The sequence below is a fragment of the Carassius auratus genome, unplaced genomic scaffold (assembly GCF_003368295.1).
Source record: "Carassius auratus strain Wakin unplaced genomic scaffold, ASM336829v1 scaf_tig00216827, whole genome shotgun sequence".
Lineage (NCBI taxonomy): Eukaryota > Metazoa > Chordata > Actinopteri > Cypriniformes > Cyprinidae > Carassius > Carassius auratus.
Genome location: NW_020528752.1, coordinates 4,087 through 24,233, shown reverse-complemented (window position 1 = coordinate 24,233; position 20,147 = coordinate 4,087). Strand labels below are relative to the sequence as shown.

The following is a 20,147-nucleotide window of genomic DNA, read 5'->3' as shown; positions in this document are numbered from 1 at the left end:
CTTTATGGCTGCCTCCAAAGCAAATGAAACCTGCTCACACTTCCTAAACAGGCAGGTGCGCTCTACGAATACTCTCAGAGCACTTACTAGACAGCATTTTCGCCCTGCTCACCATCTGTAACGTGGAGCACCAATAGGGAGATCACCTGAGCTTCTGAACGGAGTTGAGAGCACTTAAGAACATAATGAGTCTTGGTTTTAGATCAATTTTTACAGTAATTAGGCCTAAACTCAAGGCATGAGGCATTTTAACTGATAAGGGGCTTGCAAACTAAAAGAAGACAGACACCGCTCCGAGACTGACCAGTGAGCCGAATGCTGGATTGCCTTCAACAAGGTACCCCCAACCTGAGTTGGAAGTGTCCGTTTTGACCACCTTCCTCTTGGAGGTCAGCCCCTAATATCATTCCTGTTTGAAACGGGTGAGAGGATGTGCCAAAAGGGGCCACGCTTGATACAGCAATGGTCTATCCTGAGAGAAAGCCACCCCAGGTGCCAAACGTGGGGTGGAACACGGGCTTTGGTTTGATCTGCACAGGTGTGGCATATAAAGATGCTGATTAGACAGCATGATTATTGCACAGGTGTGCCTTAGGCTACACAAAAAAAGGCCACTTTGTTTACTGTATTGGCTGGTCCAAAAAAACAGACAGTATCTGGTTTGACCACCATTTGCCTCACACAGACCCCGATGAGGGACGACGAGCATGCAGATGAGCTTCCCCTTAGATGGTTTCTGATAGTTTGTGCAGAAATTCTTTGGTTATGCAAACCGATTGTTGCAATAGCTGTCGAGGTGGCTGGTCTCAGACGATCTTGGAGGGAAAGATGCTGGATGTGGAGGTCCTGGGCTGGTGTGGTTACACATGTCTGTGGTCCTGTGGGATGTGAGGCCAGTTGGATGTAGTGCCAAATTCTCTGATTCTCTGCCTTTGGAGACGCCTTATGGTAGAGAAATGAACAATTCACGGGCAACATCTCTGTTGGACATTCCTGCAATCAGCATGCCAATTGCATGCTCCTGGCATTGTGCTGTGTGATAAAACTGCACATTTTAGAGTGGCCTTTTATTGTGGCCTGCCTAAGGCACACCTAATAATCATGCTGTCTAATCAGCATCTTGATATGGCACACCTGTGAGGTGGATGGATTATCTCAGCGAAGGAGAAGTGCTCACTAACACAGATTTAGACAGGTTTGTGAACGATATTTGAGAGAAACAGGCCTTTTGTGTACATAGAAAAGTCTTAGATCTTTGAGTCCAGCTCATGAAAAATCGGGGCAAAAACAAAGGTGTTGAGTTTATAATTTTGTTCAGTGTAAATTGTATAGGCTAATTGGTTAACAAACAAGCCCAAATGTGTATGTACTGCATCCAAACAGTCATCACGACGTTATAAACACAGGCACACTGCAGTGCGGAGGCGCTGATTCTGATGTTGACATCAAGGCCGTACTTTTAGCCAATCACTATGGATCTGCTGACAAATGTGATGATTCATGAGTGACAGGCTTTTAGGGCGATAACGGATCTAATTTTAAGTGTATGAGTGATCATAATGCCTAAATATAAGTTACATGGTAAGGAGTGGGTAAGTGCTTTAACTCTCAAAACATGAATTACACCTGTTGAAGCAGAGATGACATGAAAGGCTCTAACATCACTACGAATCCGAAATAAAGTAAAGTGAAATTAATCGAAATCTATTTATATCTAATCTGTATCTAAACGATCCTGTCTTTTAGCTTTTAAACAGTCCAGATTGGTCTTGAAAGCTGCTGGACTTGATAATTATGACTGTGCAAAGATATGTAGCCTAATGTTCTATAATACTGTATGAACTTCACAATACACTTAAGCCTGATTTGGACGGTAATTGTTTCTCATGTGGACCTCTGTAAAAATAAATGGACAAAACTAAACAAATACATAAAATAAATGAACATTCCTCTCTCAAGAATCAATATTTCCTCTTTCCAATAGCAGTTAATTCATGTGTATTAGCGCTGGTATCATAGAACAGGTAAGCATTTGATGTGATCCAAAAAAGGGTTTCCAGGTCTTATGGAAAGATTTGAGAGATCCTGAAAATGAGAATCTTAACTTTTCAAGTTTTATACAGCAATTTCAACATTTATCAGATCCACATATCATGTGATGGGGGAATGACAGGTTTCCATTTGAGGAGAATAGCTTGTCTGGCTAAAACAGCATAAAGGCGATGACCTGGCAGGCTGAGACAGTCAAATCATGGTCTTGAGGAAATGCCAAAATGAACTGACAAGGGGTTAGGGTCTAAGTCTATGTTAAGAGCATTGTTAAGTGTGGCTCCATATGGGGGGCAAAAATTAAGAGTACATCCACTTCTCCAGGCACCAACACACTACTGCATACATGTATTACTCAAGAAGGGCAACAAAGCAAATTTATCTAGATTTGACAAAAAATGCATGCATGTCTATACATGTGGCATATTGTCATGTCAAGAAAACAGGCAGGTCATTCTAAAGATTAATCTAACTAAATAACTCATCTGTAACTAGGATAATAATAATAAGAAGAAGAATAACTCTGTTTAGAACAGCGATGAATTGGTCTTAACTTTTTTAATCTATGGAGTTTTATATAACCAAGTTTTAAATGACGTGGGTTTGGGGGAACTGGGTGAAATGTACACGCCAGAGTGAATTACTCGGATAGGTCATGTGTATTACTATTAACCACTAGATGTCGCAGTGGTCACACAGTTTGTATCTGTAACTTAAACTACGGTGATGTCAATACTTCACTCGAGGTTATACCACAGGCAGTTATGGTTGTAAAACTGTCAAATGTCCAGAGATGTATAAAGTACTAGAGACCCATACTTGAGTAAAAGTACAAGTGCTCTATCAAAAAAGTGACTTGAGTAGAAGTAGAAGTGCTCTTTAAGCACCACACTTAAGTAGAAGTACTAAAGTATTCAACATTTTTTGTACTTAAGTATTGCAAGTAGTCTATTTTAAAATGTACTACTCAAGTACTGAAAGTAAAAGTAGAAGTATTGTGTTATGTAGTTATTAAAGCAAGTAGTCAAAAGTTTGAACATTTTTGTTCAAAATAGTAATTGTTTTTACTATTTCAAATGATTAACCTAAAGGACAATCACAATTCCTTTGACTGTAACTTCTTGTAAACAAAAAACGGTTACTAGGGTTAGTTAGCCCAATTTGCAAAATGATGTCATTAATAACTTACCCTCATGTTGTTTCAAACCCATAAGACCTCAGAGGGTCATTTAGAATTTTTTGAAGCATCGAAAATACATTTTGGTCCAAAAATAGCAAAAACTACGACTTTGTTCAGCATTGTCTTCTCTTCCGTGTCTGTTGTAAGACAGTTAAAAACAAAGCAGTTAGTGATATCTGGTTCGCGAACGAATCATTCGATGTAACCGGATCTTTTTGAAACAGTCCACCAAATCGAACTGAATCGTTTTAAACTGTTCGTGTCTCCAATACGCATTAATCCACAGATGAATTAAGCTGTTAACTTGTTTAATGTGTCTGACACTCCCTCTGAGTTAAAACAAACCAATATCCCGGAGTAATTCATTTACTCAAACAGTACACTGACTGAACTGATGTGAAGAGAGAACTGAAGATGAACACCGAGCCAGACAAATGACTCGTTCACGAGTCAAGAACCGTTTCTGTCAGACGCGTCCGATTCGTGAACCGAGGAGCTGATGATACTGCGCATGTGTGATTTAGCGTGACGCAAACCGACACACAGAACGAACTGATTCTTTTGGTGATTGATTCTGAACTGATTCTGTGTTAATGTTATGAGCCCAGGTGCAGTCAACGCCAATGACGCCATTGCATCGATCGCAAAAGAATCGGTGAACTGTTTTCTTCAAGTGGTTTATTGAATCGAACTGTCAGAAAGAACTAACGTTACTGGTCATCCGAAAACCGATGCAACCGGTTCTTGACTCGTGAACGAGTCATTATCTGGCTCGGCTCGGTGTTTATCTCTCTCTTCACAGCAGTTCAGTCAGCACGCGCAGTCTCGCTTGATTCGCTTAATGATGTGGCAGCTTCATCAAACCTGCCATCTACAGTTCTGGCAGTGGTTTGTAATGTAATGATTCGTAACATTATTATAATTGTAACGAGTAACGATGCAGCACATAAAAAAAATATCGGAGTAAAAGTATTAAACTCAGCGAAAATATGTACTGAAGTAAAAGTGGAAGTAGGAGAAAAAAATAATACTCTAGTAAAGTACAGATACCGCCTTTTAGTACTTAAGTACAGTAGCGAAGTAGTTCTACTTCGTTACTATACATCTCTGCAAATGTCACTCATCCATTACAGAAGAGTAAATATTGTGAGGATCACTATGGAAGCTCTGACAGAGGAACTCCCATGAGTCACAGTACTTCAGCTCATTGTTAGATAATTCCCATGAATTGAAGCCAGTTGAGAACACTCGTGTGTTTTTCTGATCCTTCAAGGTTTCGATTTTTATCTGCCCCTTTAAAGGTTCAAACAACATTCAAAGGAATAGAGTCCACATGGGAATGAAAATACGGTCATTTTTTCCGGCCCTCATCATGATATAGCAAACATGCACGAGCTTGCTTTCTTTTGTGGAACACACACAGAAAAAAAAAACGATACTTTCCAACTAAATTAGCAAAAGATATATCTCGTGTCCTATGCATTTCAAACGTTCACCTTTAAACAGACAGACTCGTCTATACGTAGAATCGTTGCTATGATAACTCTAGTCTATAACAATAAGAGCTGATGTGGAAAATCTGGTCTCAATCTTGTCCAGGCAGAGATGGTTTTTGTGAGTCACTGTCATAATTCTTTAAGATGTGTTTCAGAGGGCAAAACTGCAATCGAATTACACACAAGGGATTTAGCAGCTTAATTATAGCAATTGAAAAGTTGTTAAAAAGCACCAATAAATTATAAAGTTTTATGTGCTGCCATTTTTTTTTTAAATAAACCCAAATGTGCTAAAAGGCAAAGTTTTGAGTGTAAAAGGTGTAAAATGTAGATATGTAAGATGTAGATTTCTAAACTGAACTAATAAACACACACAAATAATTGACAAATAAAAAAATAGCCAAATTAGGTTTCCTTTTGCTGTTTAAAAACTAGTCAGAAATCATGAGATTAATCACAAATTATTTTTTATTCTATTGATTTTTTTCCCCGTACATCACTGTTGTGCGTCTCCTGACAAACACAGAAGGTCTTTGACTTGAAGCAGCACTGGACCGACCATTCTGTGTATAACATCAAAATACCACAAGAATGATTAGAGAGCATTTTTTACGTTTTTGTTCTTAGGTGAATCAATCTTGCCGTTTTGCTTTTGTTAAAGCAGCGTTGAAAACTAAATATTGTCCATGCACTATATGTGCATAAAGTTCAAAAAGCTTAATACTTGTGTATATATTAGCAATATTTCATACAAACAATTAAATATTTTAATAAACAATTAACTTAAAAGCTTGTGCTTATTAGCACATAATCGTCTAACAGTGACGTTATGTAATGTTCCTGTGAAATGATTCGGACAAAGAAATGTATAAATATACCCCCATATATGGTGGACTATACACAAAACTTAACTGATAAAGTAGATGCAGATATCAGATTAACAGAATACAATATGTATTTTATTTATTGCAGGATTACTATTCTTTAAATAGCTTCACTTGTGCATTTTGCATGAAAGTGCTTGTATGTAAATGTAAAGATTTTGCTCCCAGCTGTTACTATGACATCAATAATTAAATATTTGTATTAACCTAATAGATCACTGTGAACAAATCAAAAGGGCTTATATGATTAAGAGGTGCTCGGTTTAAGTGTATTTATATGAAAACACATACTGAATACTGCAAAACGACGTCCAAATGTTCATCATCAGGTGAAAAGCCATGACACATGCTTGATACACTGAGTCACAAAACCTCTCATCTTTCATTTTTGGACACAGATGTGTTTATGAAAACTGTCCTCCTGACAATGAAGCAGCTGTTAGGAGTCCTTAGTGTGGGTTTCTAAAGGGAACGTGTTGACCCAGCTCTGTGTGCGGGCCATACACTCCTCCCAGCTGTAGAGCGGTCGGTACTGAAAGTGACGGAAAGCCTTGTCTGTGCGGACAGTGAAGGATGTGCAGGCCACAGCGAGCGTGTATCCATTGAGCAGTGGGGTGTAGTTGCAGAACGGCTTCAGGAGCCAGCGTATCGAGTCGTTCATCCACGCTATGAACCACAGCACCCACACGGGCACGTGCAACGAGCGAAAGTTGAACGTCGACAAGAACTGCATGTTGAAGTCCTCGTAGCTCTTATATGGAGAGTCGTCGTAGCAGAAATAATATTCCCCACCCAACCTATCAGGATGTTCCCGCAGAGCACGTGCTGCTAGCAAGTGCATCCATGCCACGTTCCCTGCATGCACAAAAAGACATAATCTAAAGATTACAGGGCTGAACCGTATGCAATTTAATTACAGCAATTATAAAACCATTACATAAATATACAAACAGCACAGATCAATTCAAGTTTTATGTACAGCTGTTTTTCCTTTTTTTAATAAAGCCAAAAGTACTGGGGGACTACAGAATTAAGTTAAGTTTAGTTTTCAATTAAATTACGATTCTTTCTAAAGACTGGACAAAAAATTGATTCATTACAATTAACTGAAGTCTGCAGGGTTCCAGGCCTCCAGGAATTGAGTTTGACACTCCTGGTCTAAGAGGAGCAAATGTCCATATAAACAGTTTCAGGAATAGCAAACAGGAATGTTACATTTACGCGAGGGAATCCGTTAAATCATGCTGTGAGTCATTGCTATAATTGACGGTGGTAATAGAATGAATCATCTGAAGAGCTGATGTCAAAACAGAGCTGTGTGAGTCAGAATAAATTCAGAACAACAAAACTACAGCAGCAACAAGTCTGTGCTGGAGAAAACCTAAACGATGTAGTTATTTAATAATATTGAAACATTTCAAAATATTTAATGCATTATTTAATTGTTATACCAGCTAATTAAATATGTATTTAACTATAAAGGTATTTAAATAATTCAGCATTATAAGCTGTTGTCTGGCCTTATTTATTTTTCTCAAATGATAAGTGATTTTGTGACTTCCTGCACTTGCTTTACTTTATACTTCACTTTGATAAAGTACTAAATGTGTTATAATATTCATTTTATAATAAATGGCAGCTGCAGCCAATGAGTGATCCTCAGCTGCCATCCCATGCTATTAACAGTAACTTCATTTTCATCTTAAAGTGTCTTTATTTTTTACCTAGAGACACAATTTTTGGCACATTACTTCAAGAATGAAAACTCAACTTTCAATAAAGTGAATTTCACTGCACAGAGTTAAAAAATAATAAAGGCTTTTAAAAATTGTTCATGGCTATGAATGTAAATATTGACTATTGAGAATCCCTATACGATGTTGTTTAAGACATTAGCCTAACGGCCTAAACGGTTACGATAGTGTTTATTTGTCAGCATTTACATGTACAGTTATGTGTCGTGGCATTTTCCTGGCATTACCTCTGCGTATACAATCATAGAGAGTCTCTACATATATTTGGCACATATAAAATTCTCTTTATCCGGAAGTTCTAAAGGGGTCACACTGTTGCCATGGTCACTGTCTTCTGCTGTCACCATGGTTACCTGCATAGACCCTTCCGTGCTCGGTGTTTTCTGGAACTCCTCTGATCACCCAACCACCGGTCCGCACCCCGTTCAGATAGAAGTCCTTCATGAGCTGATGCTGTTCCCCGTAGATGCCTGTTGGCCGTAGTGAGCATGTGTAGAGAGAGTTCCCTCCATTGACCTAATCATGGAGAGTGAAAATCAATAACTCACATCAGCAGAAAAGCAAAGAAACAGTCTTTTGATTACATTACAGTTCACTCAGATGCAGAAGATCCATCAACAGTGTTACAAAGATGTATAGTATTAACTGGGAAATGCCAATAAATGCACGGCTTGCTGAAACAAAGAGAGCTATAAACCAACCATACGCAATAATTTAAGGCTTCCAACTTGACTGCTATACGCAGTTCCTTTCCCTTGGGCTTGGGTGGGTGCAGCATTGTGCAAAGTGAGAAGCATGAGTTCCAATTTAATCAAAATATCAGTAGATTGTATAAAACGGAGTTAAACTTTCTAGACTGGCAAAAATGTTAACATGTAGTATGTGTCTCCAGAATGTTAATCAAAATTAATCAAACTCTGTGATTGTAAATGCAGATTGTACTTCTTCGATATAATTAAACACGCTAAAAAGGGAAATTCAGGGTTCATTCTAAATCACTGGATTGTGTTGTACCTTTGTGCCATTGGCTCCCAGCACCATTTTCTCAGCTGTAGCTTTGGTCTTAGGGTAGGGCATCTCATGGAATATATTATATGGAGTATCCTCATTCCCTCTGTGCAAAGGAAGAACAACACCAAGAGTTCAAATCTTTGCAAAATGAAAAGGTATTCAAGTAATAGGTAGCAGAGCTACTCATACCAAAGACTATAGAATACCCATGACGTGTCACTCATATAGTTTTGAATGGGGAAAAATGCAATGCTCAATATGGCCTCTCAATTGCAGGAAACTCCGCCTTCTAAATGAAAGAGCCAATCGCTAATCGTTAAAGTCAGCACGTCACTGCAGCTGCCATTAGAAGTCCCAGTTGCTTTAGAAACAGCACTCCGAGACGAGCTCAGGAGGTCCTTAACTGAAATCATGTGCCTGACCGACCAGTGCAGCCAAATTATACCCCAACTCAGACCCATAATGCAGAGATTCTCCCCTCTAAATGAGTAGACAAAGATGCATTCTTACAGCTTGCACAAGAATGACACTATATCCAAACAATGACCCAAACATAACAGATTCAAAAAAATGTTGATCCCTATCCCTGTCTATCCTGCAAAGGGAGTTTAAAATCTAAAATGTTAGGTAAAATATTGGATTTGAGTTTGTATGATTATTAGTAATTTAGTTATTTTTAGTATGATTATTAGTTAAAGTATAACGTTGGGTTATGGTTAATATAATGCAAAAGCAGCAGACATTATAACATTTCCAATGAGGTTGTGAAGGTTTTTTTTTCATTTTTATTTTTATATATCAAGTTGGCTATGGCAGCACGTACACACTTTCCTGCAAAAACTCTTTTTATTACCATGACCTTAGAAAGGCATTACCAATGGCATGCAACCAATGTTTAGCAACAATATAAAATATCAAAACACTCCACAAGGACTTCATAAAAATGTGCAGGAAAGGAGAAAGAAATGGGGAGAGAGAGATGAGATATAATACTGATGTGGTTTAAATAATGACATTTTCATTTGAATGCGTGCATGTTTGTGTTTCCAAAAATAAAGGAAAATATTTAGGTTTACTGATATTACTCAGGGAAGAAATAAAAATATCTGTGTCTGTGTGTGTTAGTCACTCTCCAAGGAAAATGTTAATGCTTTTAGCATGTGGCAGTAATGGAAACCTTCAAGCCAAGGCTTTGCTCGGTGTGCTGTTTTAATTAGAGTTCTAGCTAGACTACTTCAGTTAAAAGCCTTTATTAAACTGTCAGATGTGAAACTACTGAAACATAATCCTAAAGCGAGTGACATTTTTCTTTGGTTGATTTCCAGGACAAACCACAACAGAGCATTCACAAACTCCTACACATGATCCGCCCCTTGCAGGTTTGTTTTTTAATAATTTGTTTTTGGCTGATGGATTGTCCTTTAATCAACCGATATCAGTGTAGTACTTTTAAACCCACATAACAGGCAAAATACTTCCTTCAAAATCAGCACACACAAAAAATGTTGGAGGAAAAAAGACCAGATTCCATCTGTGCTAACTATTTACAGAGCTGGCAACTGCTATTTCAGGAATCAGGTGACAAATCATCACAAGACGTGCTTTGAGACATGTTAGTGCCACTTATCAGGTGACTTATAGGAAAACAGCATAAACAGACGCTCTCTCTATAGAATTTGTTTTGAATGTTGAGATTTAAGTTGGAATAGCATTCCCAGGGCATGTCCATCAGACTGTGGCCTGTTATTCTTCAGCTTGAAAGATATTTCAAGATGGAATGTTGTAAAATTCTGCTGTCATTCCAGAATGTGTTCAGCATGTTCAAACCCTTCCCTTCAGTTATCTCAGACATTCCCTCCAAATCTTTAAACACTTTTAGGCAATGTTTTGAATTTAAAACATGCCACCTTGTAAGCAGTTCTTGTATATATCAAACAGCTATTAAAATAAAGTCACTTACCTGACGAATGTATCTCCTTTCACATTTGGACCAACCACCTCCATGGAGCTTGTATAGACCAAATACTGAATACCAATTTCCACACATGCGTTTATGACATTCTCCGTCCCTGAAGGAGAACAAAATCCAAAATCCAAAAATAATAAATATTAAAAACGCACGGCAAACAGCTACAGGGTGAAGAAAACAGGAACACTGTTAAAAACAAAAGAAGGACTTAAAAGCTGACATTAATGAGTCTGAAACTGAACAGATCAAGTGATAAGAGGAAAAACAAAAGGTAACCAGATGTGCGTTGGCTTTTTTACTAATCAGATCATTCAGTGGGTTTTTAACGAGAAGATTTCTAGAGAAGTAAGGTGGAGTGCAAATGTGAGAGCAAGGGAAAGAATGATATGATAGGAGAGGGTCCAAAGTAAAGAAAAATTCCAGGACGAACACACATTCATCATCTCTAGCTCTTTTTTTCATCTGTAACCCATGGGTTTATCTGGATCTACTAATGCAATAAAGAAACAGGCCTCAAGACATGTTACTCCACCCCAAAATGAAAATTGATTAATCACCCCCAACCCCCATGTCATTCCAAACCCGTAAAAGCTTCGCTCGTCCTCGGAATACAATTGAAGATATTTTGGATGAAAACCAGGAGGCTTGTAACTGTCCCATAGACTGCCAAGTAAGTTACACTGTCACGGTCCAGAAAGAATGAAAGACATCGTTAGAATAGTTCATCTGCCATCAGTGGTTCAACCGTAACGTTATGAAGCAACGAGAAGACTTTTTGTACAGGAAGAATATAGGCAAAAATATAGGGGTAAGAGATAAATGAACATTTTTATTTTGGAAACTATCCCTTTAACCAGTAAGGTGTACCACAAACAGTCAGAATTGAAAACATGTTGATGATTAAGTGTAAAACAATGAAACGGATGAACGCGATCTGAACACATAAATACTCTTATCTGTGGTTATATTCAGAAGATGTTTTTACGCATTCAGGTGGTAATGCGTTGACCTTTATGAAACACGTATGTTTTATTTCTCATAAAGCATGATCCGTCCAGGCTTGCAAGAGGATTTATTGTACAATGCTGTGAACTATGGTTAAAAACAACATATTTTTGTTCTTATTATGCTCACTTTATTACATTAGGAAGAGTGAGATGAGAATTCCTGCCGCCTTTGTGAGGGTAAACGATGCATTTCCGGACCAAAGAGACCAGCTTTAAGGTTACTTGAAATGTCGGACAAACCAAAGCACGCAAAACACCTACTAACATTTCCTCTAACAATAAAAAACCCACTTCCGTTTGAGGTCAGTAAGATGTTTTTTTTTTTTTTTTTTTTTTTTTTATACTTAAATTTTTTTTATGCAACACATGTAAAAGAACAGAACAGACAGGTCATTAGGGGTATCACAAACCATTATGTTGTTCATATACAGTTAACTTCATATCAGGGGTTGCTCTCCCAATGGTCTCGGAAGAGAAAGAAAGACAAAAAAAACAAACATTGCAGTCCACTTACAATAACTCACTATGTTCCATCCTAAACTTTAACCATTTTGACAAGTACTTGTAAAATGTATCCATGTTTAATCTTAGAGAGAAGGTGAGTTTCTCCATGTCACACATATCTTTTACAATCATTATCCATTCTGCTTTTGTTGGTGGATTCTCATTCAACCATTTCTTAGTTATTGCTTTTTTACTAGCAACCAATAAAAGTTTGAGAAGGTACTTATCTTGAGTACTAAAATCAGTTGGTATGTCTCCTAAATATATGGTACCAAAGCTGTTCTCAATTTCAAAATCACAATATCAGTTTTATTTCAGTGATTACCCCTAACCAATAAGATTGAATTGCAGGACACTTCCAAAATATTTGAAAGTAATCAGCCATATAACTATTATGTTGTCTCCAACAGAGTGCAGATTCCAGATTTCCATCCTGTAAATATTTTCTTTGTGGAGTAATAAAAAATCTTATATTCTTCCATGATAATTCTCTCCACTGACCTGAGCTAGAGGTAGTATACTGTGTTTTACAAATATTTAGCCATTGTTCATCAGATAAAATGATGTTTGCTTCCTTCTCCCATTTATCTTTCACATATAATGTAGAGTGATTTTTAGAAGATTGTATACTTGAATATATTCTTGATATCATTCTCTTATGAGTTCCACTCTTATACGCATCAATAAAAACATTGATAATAGTCATTTCAATTTTTTCATTATTTTTTATATTTTTATTATAATGGTTCCTAAGTTGCAAATATCTAAAGAAGTCCTGTTTTTCTAATATATAGGTGTCATTAAGATGTTGGAAGCTCTTTAAACCTTTATTGGATGAGATTGTACAATATGATGTGATGCCTTTCAACGTCCATTGTTTAAACCTTGAGTCCAATTGAGCAGGTTTAAAATCTTTGTCATAGACCACCCATCTTAACAACCGTGCTTGTTTCTCGAGCTTAAAATTTTTTACATTCCTTGAACCAAATATTGAGAGGAACCATTGTCCATTGGCTCAGTTTGTTAGAGTACTTAGGAGAGAGGGATCTGGTGAAACCAGGAGGAGGCGTTATCGAGCGTTCCGTGACAGAGATGATTTTTTAGAGACGCTGTGATCTCTTAGAGATTATGTCCCACTGGACAGGAGCCATGATTAGTGCAGGGGAAATCATGGGTTCAGGCTTAGATTCTTCACTGGGACCATCAAACTGTCGGGACAGGGCAGTCGCTTTGCCGTTCTGGGAGCCCGGCCTGTAGGTGATCTTAAAATCGAATCTTGAAAAGAACAGAGACCAGCGAGCCTGGTGAGCATTCAGACGCTTAGCTGACCTGATGTACTGCAGATTCCTGTGATCAGTGAGCACTGTAAAAGGCTGACGAGCTCCCTCCAGCCAGTGCCTCCACTCCTCAAAGGCAGTCTTCATGGCCAGGAGTTTGCGATCACCCACGTCATAATTGCGTTCTGCAGAGTTGAGCTTGCGGGAGTAAAAGGCACACAGGAACATTTTCGCAGGGTTACCATCCCGCTGACCCAGCACAGCCCCCACTCCTGTGTTAGATGCAGCCACTTCAATGATAAACTCCATTTCAGGATCCGGGTGATGGAGAATAGGAGCAGAAGTGAATCTCTCCTTGAGCTGAGCAAAGGCCGCAGCACTCTCCGTTGTCCACTTAAAATATTTCCCCCCTCCTCGAAGCAGAGATGTGAGGGGAGATGCAATTACACTGAAGTTGCAGATGAATCTGCGGTAAAAGTTGGCGAAGCCCAAAAAGCGTTGCAGCACCTTAACAGAGGAAGGTTGGGGCCACTTCACCACGGCTTTGCCCTTTCTGTAATCCATCAAAACTCCGTCCGCACTGATAATTTAGCCCAGAAAGGAGATACGTGTCTGGTGGAACTTGCACTTGGAGAGCTTGGCATAGAGCTGGTTATCAATCAGGCGCTTGAGGACCGCACGAACATCTTGGACATGCTCCTCAAGGGAATCAGAATAAATCAAAATGTCATCAATGTAGACAATAACTCTGTGATGTAACATGTCCCGGAAAATTTCATTTACAAAGGTTTGAAAAACTGAAGGACTGTTTGACAGGCCGAAAGGCATTACCCGAAATTCGTACTGCCCGGATGTAGTAGAAAACGCAGTCTTCCACTCGTCACCACTCCGTATGCGAATCAGGTTGTATGCGTTCCTTAAGTCCAGCTTGGTAAAGTAGCAGGCAGTACGAAGCATCTCCAGGGCTGCTGGGACTAACGGGAGAGGATAGCGGTACTTCACTGTTACTTCATTAAGACCACGATAGTCGATCCACTGCTGAAGACCCCCATCCTTCTTCTTAACGAAAAAGAATCCGCCGGAAGCAAGTTTCATAATGCTGTTTCAAAATGCTGTGTCCTGAAGCTGAGCGTGAGGTGTTGCGTGGTGTATTGCACCTCTCCAGACCCCAGGGGGCGTCCATCCAGTGCTTCCACGGTCACACCAGGCTCACATGCGAGGAGAGAAACATGATGGGTTTTGGCAAATGCAAGGTCAATAAAATTTCCAGCAGCTCCAGAATCAATCAAGGCTTTTACGTTTAAAGTTTGTCCGTTAAACTTCAAAGAACTATCCACAGAGAATAATTTAGAAGAGTGATTAGAACTCACTGCAGCAGAATTCTTGAGCGCTGGATTAACTGGACAGGTAGCTCTCAGATGTCCTGCCTCTCCGCAATATATGCAGAGATTATTACGGCGTCTCCACTCCCGCTCCACTGTAGAGAAGCGCATGTAACCAATCTGCATGGGCTCCGACTCCATGCTGGGGGAAGCACACTCAAAGAAACTGGACCTGAGAGGTGTGCGTCGGGAGTGAATCAAGTTGTTGAGGCGGATGGCGAGCTCCATAATTTGATTCAATGATTTACCGTCGTCGCGGCACGCCAGCTCTCCCTGGAGGTCCGAGTTGAGTCCCTTGCGATACAGGAGCTTAAGAGGTTCCTCCTCCCATCCAGCTTGAGCTGCGAGGGTCCGAAAAGAGAGTGTGTAGTGCGCTGAGGTAGAATTACCCTGGCGTAATGTGAGCAGTAGTTCTCCTGGATCCTTTCCTCCCGCTGAATGTTCAAACACCTCTCTAAATTGAGTTAAAAACTCATCATAAGAGGGGAAAGAGAGCTGACCTCCATACCAGAGTGCAGTAGCCCATTCCAGAGCTCGGCCGGTGAGTAGGGAGCATATGAAGGAAACGCGGCTCTCATCAGTGGAGTAGGACTGTGTCTGCTGGTTAAAATACAAGCTGCAGTGCAACAAAAATCCCTTACAGGCAGAAGGCGAGCCATCAAATTTCTCAGGAAGGGATCATTTAGGCTGGTTTGTATTGTTAATCACGGCAGGTGTAACGGGAGCGGGTGCAGCGGGACTCAGAGCTTGATTCTCAGCCGTGCTCGGCGAGGATAGGGCCTGGACAGATCTCACGAGCTCCTCGGTAAGAGCTGTTAATTTGACCAGCTGTTGCTGATGGGCGGCCAGCACATTAGCTTGAGAGGATACCTCAGAGGACAGTCGATGGAAATCTGCTGGATCCTGTTTTGGTGAAGTCTTCTGTGACGAAGAGGCTGAGGCGGTCGGATCCATCTGCAGTATTTTATTAACACAGGTAAGCCAGCAGAGAAAGACAGTCATAGAACTCAAGGAGACTAGGCAAGGCCAGTATAAATTACTCAAAACAGCACACAGGTAAGGGCAATCCAAGAATCGTAACTCAAACAGGTGTGGGTCAAAGGGCTGGCAGCTTAGGTTCACAAACGAGATTAGAGTCCAAGTCAAAATCACAAAAAAAACCCAGAGAAACAAGCTAGAGGCAGAGTTAGGGTAAATCAAGACTTCAGAAATTAACGATCAGCAGATCAGTCCAGATAAAGGGGAGCTGAGGATACACAGGTGATAATCATGCAATGATAAGGAAATTAATCAGGAGATAATGAGCAGAGGTGAGTAATAGGCAAAGCAGTCCTAATACGCAGGAGAGAGGGAAACTCTTATCATGCTGGATATTATCTTCTGAGCCAAATCCTGACTGATGTAGATCCACTGTTGTCTTATTAGTTCTCAGAGTTGATCACAGTTTGTGGGCTTCTTCTTGTCCACTCACCTCTCGAGGACTGACCACAGGTTCTCTATGGGATGGAGATCTGGGGAGCTGCCTGGCCACAGATCCAAAATTTCAATGTTATGATCTTCGAGCCACTTCTTTATCACTCTTGCTTTGTGACATGGTGTTCCATCATGCTGGAAAATGCACAGAATAAGTCACTCTTGCAGGACGTTTTGATACCATTCTTTATTCATGGAAGTGTTTTTGGGCAGAATTATGAGAGAGCCCTCTGCCTCGGTAGAAAAACAACCCCACACATGAATGGTCTCAGGATGCTTCACTGTTGGCACAACACAGGACTCATTCACCTTTTCTTCTCTGAACAATTGATTTTTCAGATTTCCCAAAAAGTTGGAAGGAAGCTTCAGAGGAAATAACTTTGCACCAGTCTTCTGGCGTCCAATCCTTGTACTTCCTGCTGAATTTCAGTCTGTCCTTGATGTTTTTCTTTGAGGAAGTGGCGTCTTTGCTGCCTTTCTTGACTCCAGGTTGTTGTCCAAAACTCTTGGCCTCACTGTGTGTGCAGATGCCCTCACACCGACCTGCTGCTGGTATGTTTAGTCAATTAATGTTGGCTGGTCATTTTGTGTCAGGATCAAAAAACTTAAATGTGTGTTTTTGTGAAAAGTAAATTTTTTGGGCCAATGACTCTTTTAGCAATAATTTAAAATGTATCTGATCAGTCTACATAATAATCTAGAAACTATGTGAATGAACACCACAAATTTAGCAAAACAAAATTTGTCACTGCAAAAACTTTTGGCCTTGACTGTGCAGTTTTTACTGTATTTTAGATCAAATAAATATAGCCTTGGTGAGCATGAGAGACTTTCCAAACAGCAGTGTGTTTTTAATCTTATAGTAATCTCCAGTCTATCTATTCCGTTATTTCAAAGTTTATTTCCTAAACCGTATTCTGAAGCAACTCCTAAACCCATTCAAAGTGCAAAACACTGACGTCACTTCTACGAAGTCACTGCTTCCTTATTCTTCACTCACCTTGTACATTGACAGCATAGATGGCCTTCTCAGGAACCTTATACCAGACATCAACCAAACTAGCTGCGTGGAAAACCAGGTCTGCTCCCTGAAAGGCGTCACGTACGCTCCCATAGTCTGTTATATCTCCAGGTACCACCACCACCTTCACATGCTCTGCGCAAGAAAGAGAAAGATACAGTACATTGTTAACAGCATATTGTTAGAGTGCTGATATGCAGGTGTATCTATATAAAGGGTTTTTATGTACAATGAGGTAGCTGTCATGCAAACAGACGGGCAGCTGAGAACTGACGTGACTACCAGTACATACAATAAAGCTACAGTTATATAATGAAACTATTTCAATAGTAGTCCAGTCTACTGACAATCATAGAAGCACAACAAAGTGTGTGTTAGCTTCATGTATTCTAGTGAATATGGGTGTAACCAGGGTTGTGTTTTATCTCTACAGTTCACCTTTGGAAGTTTCCTGATGATTTCGAGGATCCTAAGTGGTATTCTTGATAACAATGACAATTCTCCTGAAGCAGGAAACAAACAATAAACTCCATCTACTTGGTGGAAGCAACACCCTCATCTTGGTAAACAAAATGCAGTGTTTAACATTCCCACCAGCAGATATTTTTCACACAATGAACACGGCCATTCATGACTGCTCGGCAAAGAACTCCTGTGGCATCTTTCTGATCTCTACATTTTCCAGTTGCTTTTGGACACATGCATTTAACAACTCGGCACAAAATTACAGGTTTTTAAACCACTACACAAGACAAACAATTAATGTGAGCCGCTATCAGCTGCTGTGCATTACAGATGTTCAAATAAAACAGGCTCTCTCACATCTGTGTGATGGTTAGTTAACTTCACTTTATAATCGTAAAAATCTGCCTATGAACAAAGCTTTCCAAGTAGTAACACAAAATCAGTCACGTACAAGATCACTTACTAGCTCACTATGCAAGTAGGTCAATGTTTGAAACTTCTGATAAAAAAAGGTTATCTAACCTCTTTCTGTAGCCGTATGGACTTTGTCCACATGCTAAGCTGTTTTTTCAAGCATCTCTGTTGAAGTAAAGTGAACTCTCCCCTATTAGACCCTGGGATAAAAACTAGCAATATGTGAGGGCTAGAATATCATTAGGGCAGGACATTGGATACTCGTTGTATGAGACCCACAAGATAAAAGAATTAAATAAAAAAAAAAACACTGGCTAATAAAAAACATTTGGAACACAAATTAGAACCAGATAACCGAATTCTAAGTCTAACTTACCTCGTGAATCTATTCCTCTGGCTGACGTTGCATGAGGATTTAGTGCAAAAGGACATTGTGCTTCAGCTAAGAAGCACTACATATTTGCTGAAAATGAGAGATCAGTTTCTCCATAATAATGTGATCAATGAGGGTGGGTGAATACAGTGAATAACATCCCATAATCCCATTGTATGAAGCAAGACATCAGCCGGATGGAGCATTCTGGTGATGCACAGTGAGAGGAGGAGACTGGACTGGATGGAAATGACTGGTGCGGCCTGACCTTACCACCTGAACCAAGCCCAAATACACACTAATAAATCCAAGGATATGAAAAACGTTTCCATTTCCTCTATCATTTCAATGCCCTTTCCCGTTATTGGAGTCACAGAAAAAGATGTTTCCCGTGGGCACGTACAGACACTACACCCTATACTGTGAACATCACGAATGCAGACAAATTATCAGGAACTTGTTAATAAAACAAAGAGTGTTTCTTTAATGATGGCCACTTTTGTGTCTCACCACCCCAACTTAGAAAATGTTTTCCCATGCCTCCATGAAAAAAAAAAAAAAACATTTTTAAAAACTATGGTAACCTAGATAAAGAATATACAAACAATTTCTTTATTCCTGGAGTATGTAATGTTTCTAAAAAAAAAAAAAATCACACTTCTCTAGGTTTTGTGGCGTTATTTCTAACACAACCACCAAGACTGCGTCAACAGTGCCATTCTGAGAAGTGAAAGAGCATCTCGACATGAAATATGATGCATGATGTAGAAAAAAGAGAATGATCAATGTAAATCTTGTGAATATGCTGTTTTTAAAGGGCCTATTTGTCATTTCCAGTCAAAATTAAAAAACACAATTATCAAAAACACAATTTAATTACATCAAAACAACAATGAATAGCATCATTGGTTATTTATAGGTTACGTTGCCTTCTTTGGAGATTAATTAGTCCAAGTGTGAAATTATTGAAGAAACATCTGGTCATGACATGGTGTTGTGCAGGGTGAGTTAACTACGTAAAACACAACAACGAACATAATGTTCAACAAGAAATCGATTTCATGATCACCGTGGACGCTAACAAGCTAGTAAGTTAGTCATCTTAATGAACAGTTTGTTTGAAGCGTTTCTTACCTGTACTGTGACTTTGTAGAGGGTAAACGGTTTTATCGAAAAGCCTGATCTCCTTGATATTTTTCTTCCCTCTCCAGCAAAACTCTCAACAGGTGCTGGCCGAGAAAACCGCATCCTCCGGTTATCACGTAAGTTAGCTTCGACTTCTCGTTAGTCATTGTATTACGCCGTTGAGTCCTCTCCTGGTGTTGACTGCAGTGTTTCAGTGTTTACAGAGAGGCTCAACTGGTTCACTCTGTGAATATAACGGAGAAGAGGACGAGTCAGGTCAATCAACGTATAGTTCAGAGTCTGAATGAGGTCTCCCCTGAACGGGGTCGGGGGTTTAGCCTGTGTGAATAAAACTGCCTCCTCCTAATCTGCCCGCCCATATACTGAACGTTAAAACGCTGTCAAAATGTAGCCTACGTTTCTACTAAATTTTACCTATTAGATTTTAGATTTTTTTAATCCGTGAATGTTTTGAAATCTTCAAGTAAATATTTTACCATAGGTTAACAGAGACACATGTAATATTAGTATTTTTAAAATAGACTGTGATGTGCACATACCTGAAACTCATCCATCCCACTGGAGCTTATTTTATTTTGTCTTATGTGCATGATCACTCATCCACCATCACATTGTCTACTTTGCACACACCTTAAATAAACCACTTACAAGTCCATAACATGGCATGAAGTCACGCACACAGAAATTCAACTTATGATTCATTCTTATACCGTAATGTTAGTGTCATGTGTTGTGTCTGGAA

At 39.4% G+C, this 20,147-nt stretch overlaps 1 pseudogene; it reads right to left on the bottom strand.

Moving 5' to 3' along the window:
- Positions 1 to 5,662: 5,662 nt before the first annotated feature.
- Positions 5,663 to 19,780, bottom strand: LOC113099009 (3 beta-hydroxysteroid dehydrogenase type 7-like; annotated as a pseudogene).
- Between the last annotated feature and the right edge of the window lie 367 nt (positions 19,781 to 20,147).